This window comes from Piliocolobus tephrosceles, chromosome 12, assembly GCF_002776525.5.
Source record: "Piliocolobus tephrosceles isolate RC106 chromosome 12, ASM277652v3, whole genome shotgun sequence".
Classification (NCBI taxonomy): Eukaryota; Metazoa; Chordata; class Mammalia; order Primates; family Cercopithecidae; genus Piliocolobus; species Piliocolobus tephrosceles.
The window spans coordinates 77,118,566-77,139,712 of record NC_045445.1 but is presented as its reverse complement, the minus strand read 5'-3'; the positions used below and the strand labels follow the sequence as shown (position 1 = coordinate 77,139,712).

At 37.9% G+C, this 21,147-nt stretch overlaps 1 long non-coding RNA gene across 1 annotated transcript in view; it reads right to left on the bottom strand.

Annotated features, from left to right (window-relative positions):
• Positions 1-8,294: 8,294 nt before the first annotated feature.
• Positions 8,295-21,147, bottom strand: part of LOC113222294 — a 304,229-nt gene continuing 291,376 nt past the window's right edge. The window contains exon 3 of the long non-coding RNA XR_003308325.1: positions 8,295-8,412. This is a non-coding gene — a long non-coding RNA (uncharacterized LOC113222294). The remainder of the gene's footprint in view (positions 8,413-21,147) is intronic.

The following is a 21,147-nucleotide window of genomic DNA, read 5'->3' as shown; positions in this document are numbered from 1 at the left end:
TGCTATTTCCTTGATTGTAAATAAACTTAGTGTGGTGGCTTTCTCAAATGTTAGTTGTAGTAGTAATTTACCAGGTGGATAAGTAGGCTCAAGTCTTCCTGAGTATCTGATGTGGTGTGGGCAATGATGATAGCAGAGGTCACAAAATGCCTGTTTCCTTTCTTATTATTGTGCAATTGTGTCAACAGATGTTGTAATGGGCTGTGTAGATGCTGTAATGGGCTGTGTGGTTAGCTGTGAGGTGGCGCTGGGTCGAGAAAGCCCAAATTCCGGCTTCCTCACATGAAGCACAAGCACTAGACCTGACAGGAGTCAGAAGATAGTTCTCAGGCTGCTGGTGCTATGCTCCAGGGAGGAGAGGTGCAATGCCAAAGAGCCCACACAGGGAAAGAAGGGCAGCTCATGCTCCATAACCTAGCAGGCAATAGTGAAATCTGACTCATTCCCATGCTATCAATCTGGTGGAGCTCCGTATTATGTCTTGCCACTGGCAGAAAGCTAAAACAGTTAACTAAGTTACAAGCAGTCTGTCCTCAGACTAGAGAACTGCCCCAGGCCACGAAACTCCTTGCCCAGCACAAAATCCGTGGCTCCCAAACAACACCCCTTTCAGTCCGGTCCTGTGAAACGGGGTTGCCCAACTCCTGTGCCTGTGGCTCCATCTCATGCCACACTCACCTCTGAAGTCCAGTTCTGGGGGTTCTTCCCCAACTCAAGACTAAATCTCAAATCTCAGTCCAGAGACTCCCCAAACCAATGATTGCTGCTTGTGCTGGCTGGGAGGTTCCCATGAAGCCTACTGTGAGTTAGAATCAGGAATGGTCGTGCTGTAGTTGTGCTAGGGTCTAGAAGCATGTGCAAAAGACTTCCCACTGCCACTCCTTCTCACAGTCTCCCCACTGCGATCCAGTACTGGGTAGGGTCAAAGAGCTCCCTTGTGGCCTGGATTACCTGGGTCTCCAGTGGAAATGTGTATAAGAGAGACATTTCCTACCCTTCCTGTGCATTGGGGATCCACTCCCAGTTTTCTGATAGACCCATGGCATGGTCCGCTGCCTGCCATGTTTTACAAAGTATCTGAAGTTTCTTTTGTTTTTATGTTGAGCTCCTGTGTTTCTTCTTGGATAAAAGTCCACAGTATGAATCTCTACACACAATTTTGTTATTTCCAAGTAAATGAGATGCACCAACAAAGCCCCTAATCTGTCATCTTGGGGAAAAAAAAGCCATGTTTATCCACTTTTATCATCTAATAATTTTACCATGAATTCTACTTTGTCTAAAATTCAGGTTGCTACATATGCCTCAAATATACATTTACATCCTTAATTTTTTTCCTATTTATGTCATTTTGTTTTAGGTATATTTCTTATAAACAGTTACGTTTTGGGGTTTCTATTTTGTTTGTTTGCTTTGTCTAATCTGACAGTGTCTGGCTTCCAATGGAGAAATTTGTTTTATTTTATGTTTATCAAAGTAATATGTGTGTGTAACACACACACAAATAATAAAATTCCATTGTTCACAAGAGCTCATAATAAACTATCCTGAATGTCTGTTTTCTCCTTTATTCTTCAACATTTAAATATGTCTGTTTCTGTTCTTGGGGTAGTAACTTCCTTAACTCTAAGTAATTTACTTATTACTCTCAGTACAATCCAGGTTTTAGAAGAAAAGAATGTCATAGTGAACGCTGACTATGTAAGTCCCAAGATTTTCAAAAAATGATAGGATCATGGAAATATTGAGTCCACTGAATAAAATTAATGTATTATTTTGGGGACGGTGGGAAGGTGTATGTTATAATCCAAATAATCCTGGTAAATTCTAATATTTGTTCTAGGTAGCTATGGTATTTATATTCTTTAATAAAAATTATCATTCAATTAAAAAAAAAAGAAATTTCTTGGTTTATTTACTTTAGATGTCATTTATTTACTCTTTTATAAGAAAAGTGAGAATTTAAGTCACACTCACTCTTCGGTTTTATTTATATTATTTTAGTTCATCTTGTTCCATCTGTATTTAAAAGTATCTCTCATCTGCCCATTATGCATTTTGTTGAACAATATGAAACTCCTAATTTTAGTTTAAAAATGGTTGGATATCAGAAAATTCATATTATTTCGCTTAATAAAAAGAAGCTAATAACATTCCTATGTTTTCTTTCACTTTTCTTCACCAATTTCCTCCTATCACCTTCTGTCAGCTATATCTTTATTTTTATAGTTGTGTAATGCTCCAAAATCATAATAAAATATTCCTTGCTATGCATATAGGTTGAAAAATGAATAAACAGCATGATTTACACTAGTATTAAAGAAAAATTGGGGCCGGGCACGATAGCTCACTCCTGTAATCCCAGCACTTTGGGAGGCCAAGGCAGGTGGATCACAAGGTCAGGAGTTTGAGACCAGCCTGGCCAATATGGTGAAACCCCATCTCTACTAAAAATACAAAAATTAGCTTGATGTGGTGGCACACACCTGTAGTCCCAGCTGCTTGGGAGGCAGAGGCAGAGACAGGAGAATTGCTTGAACCCAGGAGGCGGAGTTTGCAGTGAGCCCAGATCATGCCACTGCACTCTAGCCTGGGTGACAGAGTGAGACTCCATTAAAAAAAAAAGAAAAAGAAAAAGAAAAATTGGAAGATAAATATGTGGAAATCTAGAACAGAGAGAAAGATTGTGACAATAAATACATGAGATATTGAGAAACAATTCAAGATACACAACATCCAACTTACAGGAGTTCAAGACAGAAGAGAAGAAAAGAATAAGGCAAAGAAAACTATCAAGAAATTATATAAGGTTAAATAAGGTTTCTCATTGCTGAAATGGTTCAAATTGAAATGGCCCTTAGAGTGGTGACTGGAGTAAATAGGAAAGGACCCCACAACATGGTGCATCTCAACAAAATTTTAGAACAAGAATAATTAGAAACTGGTAAAAATAAAAATTCCAATGTAGGGGACAGGGACAGATAACATGAGAGAAATGAAAATTAGAATGTCATCATATCTGTTATTAGTAAACAGCACAAGATTGTAGGAGACAAGTAGGTAGGAGAGAGTCTGAGAAGTAGAATTGTTGACACATAGCCTTTGAATATTTAAAACTCTTATAGATACTACCAAATTATTCTCCTAAAATAAACAATTTATACTCCTAAAATCAGTGCATAACAATGTTCATTTCCCTTCATTCTCACTCACATTAAACAGTTATAAATTAAAAAACATTTTTTGCCATAACTTCAATATGACAGGTGATAATTGTTTTAATTTGAATTTGTATGATGAAATTTAGCTTTTAAAAAAGTATTGACAGTTATGTTCTTTTTATATTTTTCTATAGAGTTTATATAGATTGTATTATTGTTTAAAATACTTCGTATTCTTCTCAATAGGGCTTCTCCCTAGAACAGGTTTATACTCTTGTCTCACAGACGTCAGACTTGGCTATGTGACTACCATGGTCAATGGAATGCATTTGGACGTGAAATATGGCACTTAGGAGAAAGGTTTAAAAAACCTTTTATAATTCATCAACTTTTCTCTGCCACAAGATTAGTAATGTCTTAGATAGAGGCTGCTTTTTCAGCTAGAGTTTTAAAGTGAAGACAATAGACATCAGGGCCACAGTTGATCTGATAGAGACATGTACCCTGAGAAGTAAATAAATATTTGTGGTTGCAAACTACAGGTATTTTTAGGCTTTTTTTTTTCATTCTAGTAGAATTTAGTATAAGCTAACTGATACAGGGGTATCCAGCAGTTATTTAATTAATTAGCAACACATATTTTATACTAGATATATTCACCATTGTTTGTTGTATATGTTACAAATTTCAGTGTTTTATATGCATTTTAACCTTGTTTATTATATTTTGTAATTACTGTTATTCATTATGTGCTTTTAAGAAGTTTTACAATATTTATTTATTTATTTATTTATTTATTTATTATTATATTTTAAGTCCTAGGGTACATGTGCATAACGTGCAGGTTACATATGTATACTTGTGCCATGGTGGTGTGCTGCACCCATCAACTCGTCAGCACCCATCAACTCGTCGTTTACATCAGGTATAACTCCCAATGCAATCCCTCCCCTCTGCTCCCTCCCCATAATAGGCCCTGATGTGTGATGTTCCCCTTCCTGAGTCCAAGTGATCTCATTGTTCAGTTCCCACCCATGAGTGAGAACATGCGGTGTTTGGTTTTTGTTCTTGATTAGTTTGCTGAGAATGATGGTATCCAGCTGCATCCATGTCCCTACAAAGGACTCAAACTCATCCTTTTTTATGGGTGCATAGTATTCCATGGTGTATATGTGCCACATTTTCTTAATCCAGTCTGTCACTGATGGACATTTGGGTTGATTCCAAGTCTTTGCTATTGTGAATAGTGGCGCAATAAACATACATGTGCATGTATCTTTATAGCAGCATGATTTATAATCCTTTGGGTATATACCCAGTAGTGGGATGGCTGGGTCATATGGTACTTCTAGTTCTAGATCCTTGAGGAATCGCCATACTGTTTTCCATAATGGTTGAACTAGTTTACAATCCCACCAACAGTGTAAAAGTGTTCCTATTTCTCCACATCCTCTCCAGCACCTGTTGTTTCCTGACTTTTTAATGATTGCCATTCTAACTGGTGTGAGATGGTATCTCATTGTGGTTTTGATTTGCATTTCTCTGATGGCGAGAGATGATGAGCATTTTTTCATGTGTCTGTTGGCTGTATGAATGTCTTCTTTTGAGAAATGTCTGTTCATATCCTTTGCCACTTTTTGATGGGGTTGTTTGTTTTTTTCTTGTAAATTTATTTTAGTTCTTTGTAGGTTCTGGATATTAGCCCTTTGTCTGATGAGCAGATTGCAGAAATTTTTTCCCATTCTATAGGTTGCCTGTTCACTCTGATGGTAGTTTCTTTTGCTGTGCAGAAGCTCTTTAGTTTAATTAGATCCCATTTGTCAATTTTGGCTTTTGTTGCCATTGCTTTTGGTGTTTTAGACATGAAGTCCTTGCCCATGCCTATGTCCTGAATGGTATTCCCTAGGTTTTCTTCTAGGGTTCGCATGGTTTTAGGTCTAACATTTAAGTCTCTAGTCCATCTTGAATTAATCTTCGTATAAGGAGTAAGGAAAGGATCCAGTTTCAGCTTTCTACTTATGGCTAGCCAATTTTCCCAGCACCATTTATTCAATAGGGAATCCTTTCCCCATTTCTTGTTTTTCTCAGGTTTGTCAAAGATCAGATGGCTGTAGATGTGTGATATTATTTCTGAGGACTCTGTTCTGTTCCATTGGTCTATATCTCTGTTTTGGTACCAGTACCATGCAGTTTTGGTTACTGTAGCCTTGTAGTATAGTTTGAAGTCAGGTAGCATGATGCCTCCAGCTTTGTTCTTTTGACTTAGGATTGTCTTGGAAACGCGGGCTTTTTTTTTTTTTTTTTTTTTTTTTTTTTTTTTTTTTTGCTTCCACATGAACTTTAAAGCAGTTTTTTCCAATTCTGTGAAGAAACTCGTTGGTAGCTTGATGGGGGTGGCATTGAATCTATAAATTACATTGGGCAGTATGGTCATTTTCACGATATTGATTATTCCTATCCATGAGCATGGTATGTTCTTCCATTTGTTTGTGTCCTCTTTTATTTCACTGTATGAGGGCAATATCATCCTGATACCAAAGCCTGGCAGAGACACAACAAAAAAAGAGAATTTTGGACCAATATCCCTGATAAACATCGAAGCAAAAATCCTCAATAAAATACTGGCAACCCGGATCCAGCAGCACACCAAAAAGCTTATCCACCATGATCAAGTGGGCTTCATCCCTGGGATGCAAGGCTGGTTCAACATATGCAAATCAATATACATAAACCAGCATATAAACAGAACCAAAGACAAAAAACACATGATTATCTCAATAAATGCAGAAAAGGCCTTTGAAAAAATTCAACAGCCTTCATGCTAAAAACGCTCAACAAATTCGGTATTGATGGAACATATCTCAAAATAATAAGAGCTATTTATGACAAACCCACAGCCAATATCATACTGAATGGACAAAAACTGGAAAAATTCCCTTTGAAAACTGGCACAAGACAGGGATGCCCTCTCTCACCACTCCTATTCAACATAGTGTTGGAAGTTCTGGCTAGGGCAATCAGGCAAGAGAAAGAAATCAAGGGTATTCGGTTAGGAAAAGAAGAAGTCACATTGTCCCTGTTTGCAGATGACGTGATTGTATATTTAGAAAACCCCATTGTCTCAGCCCAAAATCTCCTTAAGCTGATAAGCAACTTCAGTAAAGTCTCAGGATACAAAATTAATATGCAAAAATCACAAGCATTCTTATACAACAGTAACAGACAAACAGAGAGCCAAATCATGAATGAACTTCCATTCACAATTGCTTCAAAGAGAATAAAATGCCTAGGAATCCAACTTACAAAGGATGTAAAGGACCTCTTCAAGGAGAACTACAATATTTATATAGTCAAACCTGTCAATCATTTTTATTACAGTTTGTGGCTTTTACACCATATTTAGAAAAAAACCTTTCCCCAAACCATGATTTTTAAAATCTTTAGCAATATTTATTTTTAATATCTCTGGAGTTTTGTTTTGTACTTTTAAAATATTTAACTATTTGATAAATTAATTTATTTCCAGTGGCCAGCTTATTGTTTCAATATCAATAAATTGTTAGCCTATCCTTTACCTAATAATTTAAAATATTTCCTGTGTTATATATTAAATTACATAAACTTGGAACTGTTTTAAACCTGTTATATGGTTTGGCTCTTGTGTCCCCACCCAAATCTTATTTTGAATTGTAATCCCCATGTGTCAAGGGTGGTACCTGGTGGAAAGTAATTGTATCTATGGGGGCAGTTTTCCCCATGCTGTTCTCATGATAGCAAGGGAGTTCTCATGAGATCTGATGGTTTTAAAGTGTGGCACTTCCCTTTAGCTCACCTCCTCTCCTGCCATCTTGTGAAGAAGGTGCGTGCTTCTGCTTAGCTTTCTGTAATAATTGTAAGTTTCCTGAGGCCTCCACAGTCATACAGTACTGTGAGTCAAATAAAACTACTTGATTTGAAAATTACCCAGTCTCAGGTAGTATCTGTATAACAGAGTGAAAACGAGTTAATACACTCTGTCCCAGTGTTCTGTCAGACTATTTCTACACTTATATTAATTACCATGGATTTATGTCTCAATATTTGGTAGGCATGTCATTCCACTGCTTAAAATACTCAGACCTTTCCTCTTTATTATACCTTTTATGACTTGTCACAACCCCAGGTGAGAAATCGGAGCACATAGGGAAGTGAGTTTTGAATTCCCAGTGGTGCTATGGGAAGCACTAACATCATAATTGGGACCCATCTAACGTCATAATTGGAACCCATCTTTTACCTCCAGAGTACCCCAAAATGTATAGTGTATTGCAAAACGTAAATGAACTTAGGGACTTCCTGATTTAATCTAATTATGGGGAAAGGAGCAAGTGAAGGAGATGAATGCTCCAGTCCTAATCCCATAAACCAAATTGAACTTCCCATTTGGTATGACCCTGTAAACATACAAAATCAAGCAGAAAAAACTAGATTGTACTCCAGGCTACCGGTTTTGGTATTGCTTAATTCTTCAAACAAAATTACATGTACATTTTCAATACATTAAAAAAAGACACACTATTTAAATGAGGAGTTTCCTGTGCCACTTTTGCTGAAACCCTAGCACTCCAGGAAATACAATTTCACAACTCAGAGTTCTGCAACCTCCCCCAGAGATCTTGATTCTAATCAGCTTGTTTAGCAAATCCCATCATCCCATCCCTTTGACATATGGCCGTTTATTTTCTCTAGTGAGAATTCCCAGCCACTCAGAGATCTGCCTCCTTCCAATCTCTCAAATGGCTCAAGGCTGGACCAGCCATACCTATTTCATTAGTGACAACTAAGGGGTAAGACTGGTTCCCTTATGATCACTGATGAGTGACGTCAGCTAAAGCAGAAAACCAAGTAGTCTATATATGAAACCTCCCAATTTTCTCTTCTACTCTTCTCTTGCTCTGTTTCTCTCTCTCTTGTTATGGAGCTTTTCTCAATATTTTTCTTTTGGTGGCAGTATTGCTCCACTGATAGAGCTATCTCTTTCTCCCGCCTTCTGTTTTTGATAAACACCTACAGTTGAAACAAGTATATTTCACTTAATAAGAGTGTTTTTCATCTGGGATTTGCATCTAAGGGAGATTTTCCAGAACTTACTAATAATAATACTCTGCCAAGGCTTTCTTGATTACACAGGAAAAGAAGATAAGACAGACTCCATGATCTATTTTCTGTTTCTTTTCTTCATGATTTTTTCTTTTTAATAACTTTTCAATAGCTGTAAAATATACACCAGTCATTATATAAAATTTGAAAAACAGAAAATGTTAAAGACAAAAATAAACATCATCATTTATCCCATAAACAAGAGAGAGCAGTACTGTTAAAAGTTTAAAGCAGTCTCTCCAGTGAGTTTTCCTTGTGCACACTTTGATATAATTGTGATCATATGTTACACATAATTTAATTATCTGATTTTGTATTGTTTACAACTCATAAGCATGTTTACATATTCTTCTGAACTTTTTTAAAAGATCTTATAACTGAAAACTTTTAATTATATCATTTAATGCCTGTGGAATTATCTACCATATAGATGTGTCATCAATTAATTGTGATTGCTTACAAAACATTGGTATTTTATTTTATTTTATTTTTTTATTTTTTATTTTTTATTTTTTTTTTATTATACTTTAAGTTCTAGCGTACATGTGCATAATGTGCAGGTTTGTTACATATGTATACTTGTGCCATGTTGGTGTGCTGCACCCATCAACTCGTCAGCAATAATACCAATATAGATTGTGTATAAAACATTACCATTTCAAATAATATATAAATAATGTTTCTATAAACTAAGTAAACTGGATGCTTCCTTACTTGAATTTCAGGCAAAATGCATCCCTGAATAAAGAAAGACTGGTTGACACAAATATCCACCTAACTTGGAGAATGCCAATCTTTGAGGTATTTTATCATTTAGCCTCCAAAACTCACCTATTTAAGGAAGAGAAGAAATTCCTGTAGAAATTTTCCTGAGCACAAAATGTTTCAACATTTTTTTCTCTCAATTATGATCTATTCTGAAATAAACTAGCTGTAATTTATTGAAACTGATTTACCCAGTGCTGTGATAAAATGTGCCTTTCTAAAATGGTTCAAATCCATGGAACTGGCAACCTTGCACATATTTTTAAACACAATTACTCTCCTCCTAGCCAAGAAAATCTATCCTTAAGAACAAAAGAATTTTTTATTATGAGGGCCATCTTAAATAATAAGACAAATGCATACATCATTTTATTTCTCTTCACCCTATTGCAATTCACAAATATTGCTTTCAGATTTGTGTCAATCACGTACCAAGAAAATCTATCATTGTCATTTTTACAACACCATGTATTCACTTACTGTTTCTTTGTTACAATTTGGTAATTCTCAAAATGTTTCAAACTTTTTCATTATTATTGTGTCTGCTGTGGTAATCTGTAACGAGTGATCTTTGCTGTTACTGTTGTAATTGTTTTATTATTATTATCATACTGTAAGTTCTAGGGTACATGTGCACAACGTGCAGGTTTGTTACATATGTATACATCTGCCATGCTGGTGTGCTGCACCCATTAACTCGTCATTTACATTAGATATATCTCCTAATGCTATCCCTCCCCCTTTCCCCCTTCCCAAAATAGGACCTGGTGTGTGATGATCCTCTTCCTGTGTCCAAGTGTTCTCATAGTTCAATTACCACCTGTGAGTGAGAACGTGTGCTTTTTGGTTTTCTGTCCTTGCAATATTTTGCTGAGAATGATGGTTTCTAGCTGCATCCATGTCCCTACAAAGGACACAAACTCATCCTTTTTTATGGCTGCATAGTATTCCATGGTGTATATGTGCCACATTTTCTTAATCCAGTCTGTCACAGATGGACATCTGGGTTGATTCCAAGTCTTTGCTATTGTGAATAGTGCCGCAATAAACATACGTGTGCATGTGTCTTTATAGCAGCATGATTTATAATCCTTTGGGTATATACCCAGTAATGGGATGGCTGGGTCTAGAACTATTTCTAGTTCTAGATCCTTGAGGAATCTCTACACTGTCTTCCACAATGGTTGAACTAGTTTACAGGCCAAACAACAGTGCAAAACTGTTCCTATTTCTCTACATCCTCTCCAGCACATATTGTTTCTTGACTTTTTAATGATTGCCATTCTAACTGGTGTGAGATGGTATCTCATTGTGGTTTTGATTTGCATTTCTCTGATGGCTAGTGATGATGAGCATTTTTTCATGTTCTGTTGGCTGCATAAATATCTTCTTTTGAGAAGTGTCTGTTCATATCCTTTGGCCACTTTTTGATGGGGTTGTTTGTTTTTTTCTTGTAAATTTGTTTGTGTTATTTGTAGGTTCTGGATATTAGCCCTTTGTCACATGAGTAGATTGCAAACATTTTCTCCCATTCTGTAGGTTGCCTGTTCACTCTGATGGTAGTTTCTTTTGATGTGCAGAAGCTCTTTAGTTTACTTAGATCCCATTTGTCAATTTTGGCTTTTGTTGCCATTGCTTTTGGTGCTTTAGACACGAAGTCCTTGCCCATGTCTATATCCTGAATGGCATTGCCAAGGTTTTCTTCTAGGATTTTTTGGTATTAGGTCTAACATTTAAGTCCCTAATCTATCTTGAGTTAATTTTTGTATAAGGTGTAAGGAAGGGATCCAGTTTCAGCTTTCTACATATGGCTAGCCAGTTTTCCCAGCACCATTTATTAAATACAGAATCCTTTCTCCATTTCTTGTTTTTGTCAGGTTTGTCAAAGATCACATGGTTGTAGATGTGTGATATTATTTCTGAGGGCTCTGTTCTGTTCCATTGGTCTATATCTCTGTTTTGGTACCAGTACCATGCTGTTTTGGTTACTGTAGCCTTGTAGTATAGTTTGAAGTCAGGTAGCATAAGGCCTCTGGCTTTGTTGTTTTGTCTTAGGATTGTCTTGGCAAAGCGGGCTCTTTTTCATTTCCATATGAACTTTAAAGTAGTTTTTTTCCAATTCAGCAAAGAAAGTCATTGGTAGCTTAATGGGGATGGCATTGAATCTATCACTTACCTTGGGCACTATGGCCATTTTCACGAAATTGATTCTTCCTATCCATGAGCATGGAATGTTCTTCCATTTGTCTGTGTCCTCTTCTATTTCATTGACCAGTGGTTTGTAGTTTTTCGTGAAGAGGTCCTTCACATCCTTGTAAGTTGGATTCCTAGGTATTTCATTCTATTTGAAGCAATTGTGAATGAGAGTTCACTCATGATTTGGTTCTCTGTTTGTCTGTTATTGGTGTATAACAATGCTTGTGATTTTTGCACATTAATTTTGTATCCTGAGACTTTGCTGAAGTTGCTTATCAGCTTAAAGAGATTTTGGGCTGAGACGATGAGGTTTTCTAAACAAACAATCATGTCATCTGCAATCAGGGACAATTGGACTTCCTCTTTTCCTAATTGAATACACTTTGTTTCTTTCTCCTGCCAGATTACCCTAGCCAGAACTTCCAACACTATGTTGAATAGGAGTGGTGAGAGAGGGCATCCCTGTCTTGTGCCAGTTTTCAAAGGGAATGCTTCCAGTTCTTGCCCATTCAGTATGATACTGTCTGTGGGTTTTTCCTAAATAACTCTTATTATTTTGAGATACATTCCGTCAATACCGAATTTATTGAGAGTTGTTTGCATGAAAGGCTGTTGAATTTTGTCAGAGGCCTTTTCTGCATCTATTGAGATAATCATGTGGTTTTTTCCTTGGGTTCTGTTTATAGACTGGATTACGTTTACTGATTCGTGTATGTTGAACCAGCCTTGCATCCCAGGGATGAAGCCCACTTGATCATGGTGGATAAGCTTTTTGATGTGCTGCTGGATTCGGTTTGCCAGTATTTTACTGAGGATTTTGGCATCAATGGTCATGAGGGATATTGGTCTAAAATTCTCTTTTTTGTTGTGTCTCTGCCAGGCTTTGGAATCAGAATGATGTAGACTTCATTAAATGAGTTAGGGAGGATTACCTCTTTTTCTATTGATTGGAATAGTTTCAGAAGGAATGGTACTGACTCCTCCTTGCACCGCTGGTAGAATACAGCTGTTAATCTGTCTGGTCCTGGGATTTTTTTGGTTGGCAGGCCACTATCTATTCTCTCAATTTCAGAGCCTGCTATTGGTCTATTCAGGGATTCAACTTCTTCCTGATTTAGTCTTGGGAGAGTGTATGTGTCCAGGAATTTATCAATTTCTTCTAGGTTTCCTAATTTATTTGCATAGAGGTGTTTATAGTATTCTCTGATGCTAGTTTGTATTTACGTGGGATCTGTGGTGATATCCTCTTTATCACTTTTTATTGTGTCTACTTCATTCTTCTCTCTTTTCTTCTTTATTAGCCTTGATAGCTGTCTATGAATTTTGTTGATCTTTTCAAAAAACCAGCTCCTGGATTCATTTATTTTTTGGAGGGTATTTTTGTGTCTCTATCTCCTTCAGTTTTGCTTTGATCTTAGTTATTTCTTGCCTTCTGCTAGCTTTTGAATGTGTTTGCTCTTGCTTCTCCAGTTCTTTTAATTGCCATGTTAGGGTGTCAATTTTGGATCTTTCCTTCTTTCTCTTGTGGGCATTTAGTGCTATAAATTTCCTGCTACACACTGCTTTAAATGTGTCCCAGAGACTCTGGTATGTTGTCTCTTTGTTCTCATTGGTTTCAAAGAACATCTTTATTTTTGCCTTCATTTCGTTATGTACCCAGTAGTCATTCAGGAGCAGGTTGCTCATTTTTCATGTAGTTGAGCAGTTTTGAGCACGTTTCTTAATCCTGAGTTCTAGTGTGATGGCACTGTGGTCTGAGAGACAGTTTGTTATAATTTCTGTTCTTTTACATTTGCTGAGGAGTGCTTTATTTCCAACTACGTGGTCAATTTTGGAATAAGTGCAGTGTGGTGCTGAGAAGAAAGTATATTCTGTTGATTGGAGGTGGAGAGTTCTGTAGATGTCTATTAGTTCCGCTTCGTGCAGAGATGAGTTCAATTCCTGGATATCCTTGTTAACTTTCTGTCTCTTTGATCTGTCTAATGTTGACAGTGGGGTGTTGAAGTCTCCCATTATTATTGTATGGGTGTCTAAGTTTCTTTGTAAGTCTCTAAGGACTTGCTTTATAAATCTGGGTGCTCCTGTATTGGGTGCATATATATTTAGGATAGTTAGCTCTTCCTGATGAATTGACCCCTTTGCCATTATGTAATGGCCTTCTTTGTCTCTTTTGATCCTTGATGGTTTAAAATCTGTTTTATCAAAGACTAGGATTGCAACCCCTGCCTTTTTAGTTTAAATTTGCTTGGTAGATCTTCCTCCAACCCTTTATTTTGAGCCTATGTGTGTCTCTGCATGTGAGATGGGGCTCCTGAATACAGCACACTGATGGGTCTTGACTCTTTATCCAACTTGTCAATCTGTGTCTATTAATTGGAGCATTTAGCCCATTTACATTTAAGGTTAATATTGTTATATGTGAATTTGATCCTGTCATTATGATGTTAGCTGGTTATTTTGTTTGTTAGTTGATGCAGTTTCTTACTAGCATCAGTGGTCTTTTCATTTTGGCACGTTTTTGCAATGGCTGGTACTGGTTGTTCCTTTCTATGTTTAGTGCTTCCTTCAGGAGCTCTTGTAGGGTAGGCCTGGTGGTGACATAATCTCTCAGCATTTCCTTGTTTGTAAAGGATTTTATTTCTCCTTCATTTATGAAACTTAGTTTGGCTGGATATGAAATTCTGGGTTTAAAATTCTTTTCTTTAAAAATGTTGAATATTGGCCCCCACTCTTCTGGCTTGTAGAGTTTCTGCTGAGAGACTCACTGTTAGTCTGATGGGCTTCCCTTTGTGGGTAACCCGACCTTTCTCTCTGACTGCCCTTAACATTTTTTCCTTCATTTCAACTTTGGTGAATCTGACAATTGTGTGTCTTCTGGTTGCTCTTCTTGAGGAGTATCTTTGTGTCATTCTCTGTATTTCCTGAATTTGAATGTTGGCCTTCCTTGCTACGTTGGGGAATTTCTCCTGGATAATATCCTGCAGAGTGTTTTCCAACTTGGTTCCATTCTCCCTGTCACTTTCAGGTACACCAATCAGAGGTAGATTTGGTCTTTTCACTTAGTCCCATATTTCTTGGAGGCTTTGTTAGTTTCTTTTTACTCCTTTTTGTCTAAACTTCTCTCTTCATTTCATTAATTTGATTTTCAATCACTGATACCTTTTCTTCCAGTTGACTGAATTGGTTACTGAAGCTTGTGAATTTCTCACATGGTTCTCATGCCATGGTTTTCATCTCTATCAGGTCATTTAAGGACCTCTCTACATTGGTTATTCTAGTTAGCCTTTCTTCTAATCTTTTTTCAAGGTTTTTAAATTCTTTGCAATGTGTTCCAACTTCCTTCCTCCTTTGGCTCGGAGAAGTTTGATCTTCTGAAGCCTTCTTCTCTCAACTCATTAAGGTCATTCTCCCTCCAGCTTTGTTCCATTGCTGGTGAGGAGCTGCATTCCTTTGGAGGGGAGAGACCCTCTGATTTTTAGAGTTTTCAGCTTTTCTGCTTTGTTTTTTCCCCATCTTTGTGGTTTTGTCTACCTTTGTTCTTTGATCATGATGACGTACTGATGCGGTTTTGGTGTGGATGTCCTTTCTGTGTGTTAGTTTTCCTTCTAACCGTCGTAACCCTCTGCTGCAGGTCTGTTGGAGTTTGCTGGAGGTCCACTACAGACCCTGTTTGCCTGGGTATCAGCAGCAGATGCTGCAGAAGAGTGAATGTTGCTGAAGAGCAAATTATGCTGCATGATTGTTCCTCTGCAAGCTTTGTCTCTGAGTTGTACCTAGCCGTGTGAGGTGTCAGTCTGCCCCTACTGGGGGGTGTCTCCCAGTTAGGCTACTTGGGGGGTCAGAGACCCACTTGAGGAGGCAGTCTGTCCGTTCTCAGATCTCAAAATCCATGCTGGAAGAACCACTACTCTCTTCAAAGCTATCAGACAGGGACATTTAAATCTGCAGGAAGTTTCTGCTGCCTTTTGTTTGGCTATGCCCTGTCCCCAGAGGTAGAGTCTACAGAGGCAGGCAGGCCTCCTTGAGCTGCGGTGGGCTCCACCCAGTTCGAGCTTCCTGGCAGCTTTGTTTACCTACTCAAGCCTCAGCAATGACGGGCGCCCCTCCCCCAGCCTCACTGCCACCTTGCAGTTAGATCTCAGACTGCTGTGCTAGCTAGCAATGAGGGAGGCCCCATGGGCATGGGACCTTCTGAGCCAGGTGCAAGATATAATCTCCTGGTGTGCCGTTTGCTAAGACCCATTTACTAAGACTACTCAGTTTACTGAAAGTAACCACATCAAAAGGTGGGAAAAGCCAGAACTAGGGTTTTTGAGTCAGTTAACCAAGGTGTGAATACAGAAGAAAATGTCTTAAAATAAATTTAAAATGCTACTCCAGTGAACACAAGAATGATAAGAAAGTAAAACAGCCTTATTGATGGCATGAATTAAGTTTTACTGGTCTGGATAGAAGACCAAGCAAGTCACAACATTCCCTTAAAACAAAGCCTAATCCAGAGCAAGGCTCTAACTCTCTTCAACTCTGTGAAGGTGGTGAGTGTTGAGAAAGCTTCAGAAGAAAACTTTGAAGCTAGCAGAGGTGGTTTATCAGATTTAAAGGAAGAGGCTATCTCCATAACATGAAAATGAAAGGTGAAGCAACAAGTGCTGATGTGGAAGCTACAGCAAGGTATCCAGAATATCTAGCTAAGATCATTAAAGAAGGTGGATGCACTAAACAACCTTGCCAATATAAAGAAAACCACCTTCCATTGTCAGAAGATGCCAGAACATTCACAGCTAGAGACAACTCAATGCCAGGCTTCAAAGCAGTAACAAAACAGGCTGACTCTCTTGTTAGGGGCTAAAACAGTTGGAGATTTTAATTGAAACCAATGGTCATTTACTATTCCAAAAATCCTAGGGCTCTTAAGAAATATAATAATTTTACTCTACAAATTAGAAAACCTAGATGAAATGAATACATTCCTGGATACATATAATCTACCAAGATTAAACCATAAAGAAATAGAAAATTGAACAGACCAATAATGAGTAATCCAATTGAAACAGTAGCAAAATATCTCCCAATAACAAGAAAAACTATACTTGAGACTGACTTTAATGCTATAGTCTACCAAACTTTGGAAAAAGAACTAACAGCAATTCTACTCAAACTATTTCAAAAACTTGAAGAGGAAGGAATTATTTGTAACTCAATCTATAAGGCTGGCATTATCCTGATATTAAAATTAGACAGGAGCACAATAAAAAAAGAAAACTACAGGCTAATATCCCTGATGAAAATAAATGCAAAGATTGTCAACAAAATACTAGCAAATTGAATTCAACAACACATCAGAAAGATAATACACTGTGATCAAGTATGATTTATTCCAGGAATGCAAAGATGGTTCAACATATACAAGTTAATGTGATACATCACATCAACAAAATTAAGGACAAAAACTATAAGATGATTTCAATAGATACAAAAAAAGTATTTGATAATACTCAACAATGGAGAAAGGGAGAGCTAGATGGTGGGATAAAAAGCTCCATCACTCATCCCTCTTGCTGGGATACAATTTTAACAACTGTCTACACAGAAAAAAATAACCTTCCTAAGAGACAAAAATCACATGAGCCCTCAGAGTACCTGGTTTTGTCTTTGTATCACTGAAAAAGGCACTAAAGAGGTGGGGAAAAAAAGTATTGAATTGAAAATTCCACCTCTCTCTCCCACACCCCATGCAGCAGTGGCATGGTGCAGAGATCATCACTGGATGCTGAAGGAGGGAGAACACAGCGAGTGTGAGGCATTGAACTAAGTCCCGTCTTGTTAGAGGAGAAAGCAAAACCAGACCAAACTTAGCTGACACCCACCCATGGAGAGAGCATTTAAACCAACCCTAGCTGAGGAGAATTACCAATCCCAGCAGACCAAACCTGAGTTTTCACAAACCTCATTACTATGGACTACAGTGCTCTGTGTCTCTAAATGAACTTGAAAGACAATCTAGGCTATAATGACTGCAACTCTTCGGTGAGTCATATTGCTGAACTGTGCCTAGTGAAAGTGGACTGGAGGGACACATAACCTAATGAGACATCAGTTGATGTGGTTAAGAGAGTGCTGGCATTATCCCTCCCCCAAATCCAGGGTGCACAGCTCACAGCTACAAAAGAGACCCTTTCCTTCCACTTGAGGAGAGGAGAGGGAAGAATGGGGAAATCCTTGCCTTGCATCTTGGATATCAGCTCAGCTGCAGCCAGATATGGTTCTGATGAGAGTCCTTAGGCTCCTGTTTTAGTTCCTAGATCCCAGAAAACAATTCTAGGTAAACACTGGGCGAGAAGGAAGCACAGTTATTTGAAGGAAATAACCCAGGCCTAGCAGCATTCATCACCTGTTAACTGAAAATCCCTTGGTCTCTGAATAACCGACAACAATATACCCAGGTACTATGTCAATGGCCTTCAGTAAGTCTCTGTGACTTGCTGGCTTCAAGTGACACTCAATGATTACCAGCTGTGGTGGCTACAGGGTGAAATTTCTGCTTGATAAAAGTACAGGAAAAAGTAAAGGGGACTTTGTCTTGCGACTTAGGCTCTAGCAAGACCACAAGGTGGTAGAGCAACAAACAACATCTTTGGATCCCTGGTTTTAGAACTTGGTCCTTGGACAGCATTTCTGGACATGCCCTAGACCAGAGGGGAGCCCTCTGCCCTGCGGGTGAGTCTCAAGTCAGTCAGCATTTACAATAAGCTGACTTAAAAGCCCTTGGGGATAAGGGAACATAAGCAGTAGTTTGGCAGTACTCTTCATGGCCTGGGGTGGTGGTGACTAAGGGGTGAGGCATCTCTGCCTTTGGAAAGGGGAGGGAAGAGTGGGAGAGGTTGCGTCCTGTGATTTGACTGATAGGTCAGCCACAGTACAATAGAACACAAAGTGGATTTCTAGGGTTTTTTCCTCTAGTTCCTGAATCTTGGATAAAAGTTCTGAATCCACCTGGAGCGTGGGGGATCTCACAACTCTGGAATGAAGAAGATAGGCCTGGTTGGTTTTGCCATTGGTTGATTCTAGAACCCCAGGGACTAGATAAAACATAGGCATTAGCAAGAAAGTGCTTACAGCAGGCCGTGGGTGAGACCCAGTGCTGTTCTGGCTTCAGGTCTGACCCAGTACCATCATAGTGATTGTGGTCACAGGGAGGCTTGTGTCAATTCACCCTAGATTTAGGTGGCTCAGAACAGAGACAGAGTTTCTTTTGTTTTCAGTAAAGTAAGAGAAGAAAACAAGAGTCCTGGTCTGGTAATACAGAGAAATCTCCTAGAGTTTTTCTAAGACCATCAAGGTGATACCTCTGTGAGTCTGCAAGAACCACAATGTTATTCAGCTTGGAGTGCCCCCTAAAGCAGGTACAGTTTAGATCACAACAACCAAGTCCTTTGAAATATCTGGAAAACCTTCCCAAGAAGGATGAGTACAAGTAAGCCCAGACAGTGAAGACTACAATAAATGCCTAACTCTTCAATGCCGGGATACTGATGAACATATACTAGCATCAACAACATCCAGGAAAACATAATCTCACCAAATGAATAAATAAATAACCAGGGACTTATCCTGGAGAAACAGATATGTGATTTTTCAAACAGGAAATACAAATGGCTGTGTTGAGGAAAATCAAAGAAATTTAAGATACCACAAACAAGGTATTTACAATTCTATCAGATAAATTTAACAGAGAGGTTGAAATAATTAAAGATAACCAAGCAGAAATTTCTGAGCTGGAAAATGCAAGTGACATACTGCAAAATACACCAAAGTCCTTAAATACCAGAATTGATAAAAGCAAGAGAAAAAATTAGAGAGTTGAACAATGAGAACACATGGACACAGAGAGGGGAATATCACACACCGGGGCCTGTCAGGGGGTAGGGGGCTAGAGGAGGAATAGCATTAGAAGAAATACCTAATGTAGACGACAGGTTCATGGGTGCAAGAAACCACCAAGGCATGTGTATACCTGTGTAACAAACCTGCACATTCTGCACATGTATCCCAGAACTTAAAGTATGATAAAAAAATACAATGAGCTTGGAAACAGGCTATTTAAGGATACATACAAAAAAAAGAGTAAAAAAATAAAATACGATAAAACATGACTACAGGATTTAGAATACAGCCTCAAAAGGGAAAATTTTGGGGGCTTAAAGTTAAAGGCCTTAAAATGGAGATAGAGAAAGACATAGGGGTAGAAAGTTTATTCAAAAGAATAATAACAGAGAACTTTACAAACCTAGAGAAGGATATCAACACTCAAGGGAAAAAAAAAAGGTTACAAAACACCAAGCAGGTTTAACCCAAGAAAGACTCCCACCGCACTTTTAATAATCAATCTCTGAAAGGTCAAGGATAAAGAAAGAATTCTAAAAGCAGCAAGAGAAAAGAAACAAGGAACACACAATGGAGCTCCAATACATCTGGCAGCAGACTTTTCAGTGGGAACCTTACAGGCCAGGCAAGAATGACATGACACATTTAAAGTGCTGAAGGAAACAAAACTGTTATCTTACACTGGTATATCTAGCAAATATATTATTCAAATGAGAAAGAGAAATAAAGACATTGCCAGACAAATAAAAACTGAAAAGCTTTGTTAACACCAGCCCTGTCCTACAAGAAATGACAGAGTCATTCAGTCAGAGGGAAAAGGATATTAATGAGCAATAAGAAATTACCTGAAGGTAGAAAACTCACTGGTAATGGTAGGTGCACAGAAAAACACAGAATATCATAACACTGTAACTGTTATGTGTAAACTACTCTTATCCAAAATAGAAAGAAGAAAGAAAAGAATCAAAGTAATAATAACAACTTTTCAAGACATAGTAAATTAAGATATGACTAGAAACAAAAAAATATAAAAACTGAGGGTAGAAAGTTAAAGCAGAGAGTTTTTATTATTATTTTTTGCTTGTTTGTTTATCCAAACAATTTCAAGTTGCTATCAGGTTAAAATAATGGATTGTAAGGTAGTATTTGCAATCCTATTGTAACCTCAAATCAAAAAGCATACAATGGAGACGCAAAACAATAAAAAAACAAAAAAAAAGAAACTAAATCATATCATCAGGGAAAATCACCTCTACTAAAAGAAGATAAGAATGAAAGAAAGAAGAAAGAGATGACCATAAAAAACGAAAACAAATTTAAAAAACGGCAGGAGTAAGTCCTTACTTAATAATAACATTGAATGTAAATGGGCTAGATGCTTGAACTGAAAGATATTGATTAGCCAGCCTTAAAAAAAAGACCCATTGATCTGTTGCCTACAAAAAAAGGGGGCGGGGTGGGGAATCACATTTCACCTAGGAAGACACTTAGACTGAAAATAAATGAATGGAAAATATATTCCAAGCCAATGGAAACCAAAAAAGAGCAGAAGTTGCTTTATTTGTATCAGAGAAAATAGACATTAAGACAAAAACTATAAGAAGAGACAGGAAGGTCAGTATATAATGATAAAGGGGTCAGTTCAGCAAAGGCATACAACAATTTTTTTTTTTTTTTATTATACTTTAAGTTCTAGGGTACATGTGCATAACGTGCAGGTTACATATGTATACATGTGCCATGTTGGTGTGCTGCACCCATCAACTCGTCAGCACCCATCGATTCATCATTTATATCAGGTATAACTCCCCAATGCAATCCCTCCCCCCTCCCCCCTCCCCATGATAGGCCCCAGTGTGTGATGTTCCCCTTCCCGAGTCCAAGTGAGCTCATTGTTCAGTTCCCACCTATGAGTGAGAACATGCGGTGTTTGGTTTTCTCTTCTTGTGATAATTTGCTAAGAATGATGGTTTCCAGCTGCATCCATGTCTCTACAAAGGAC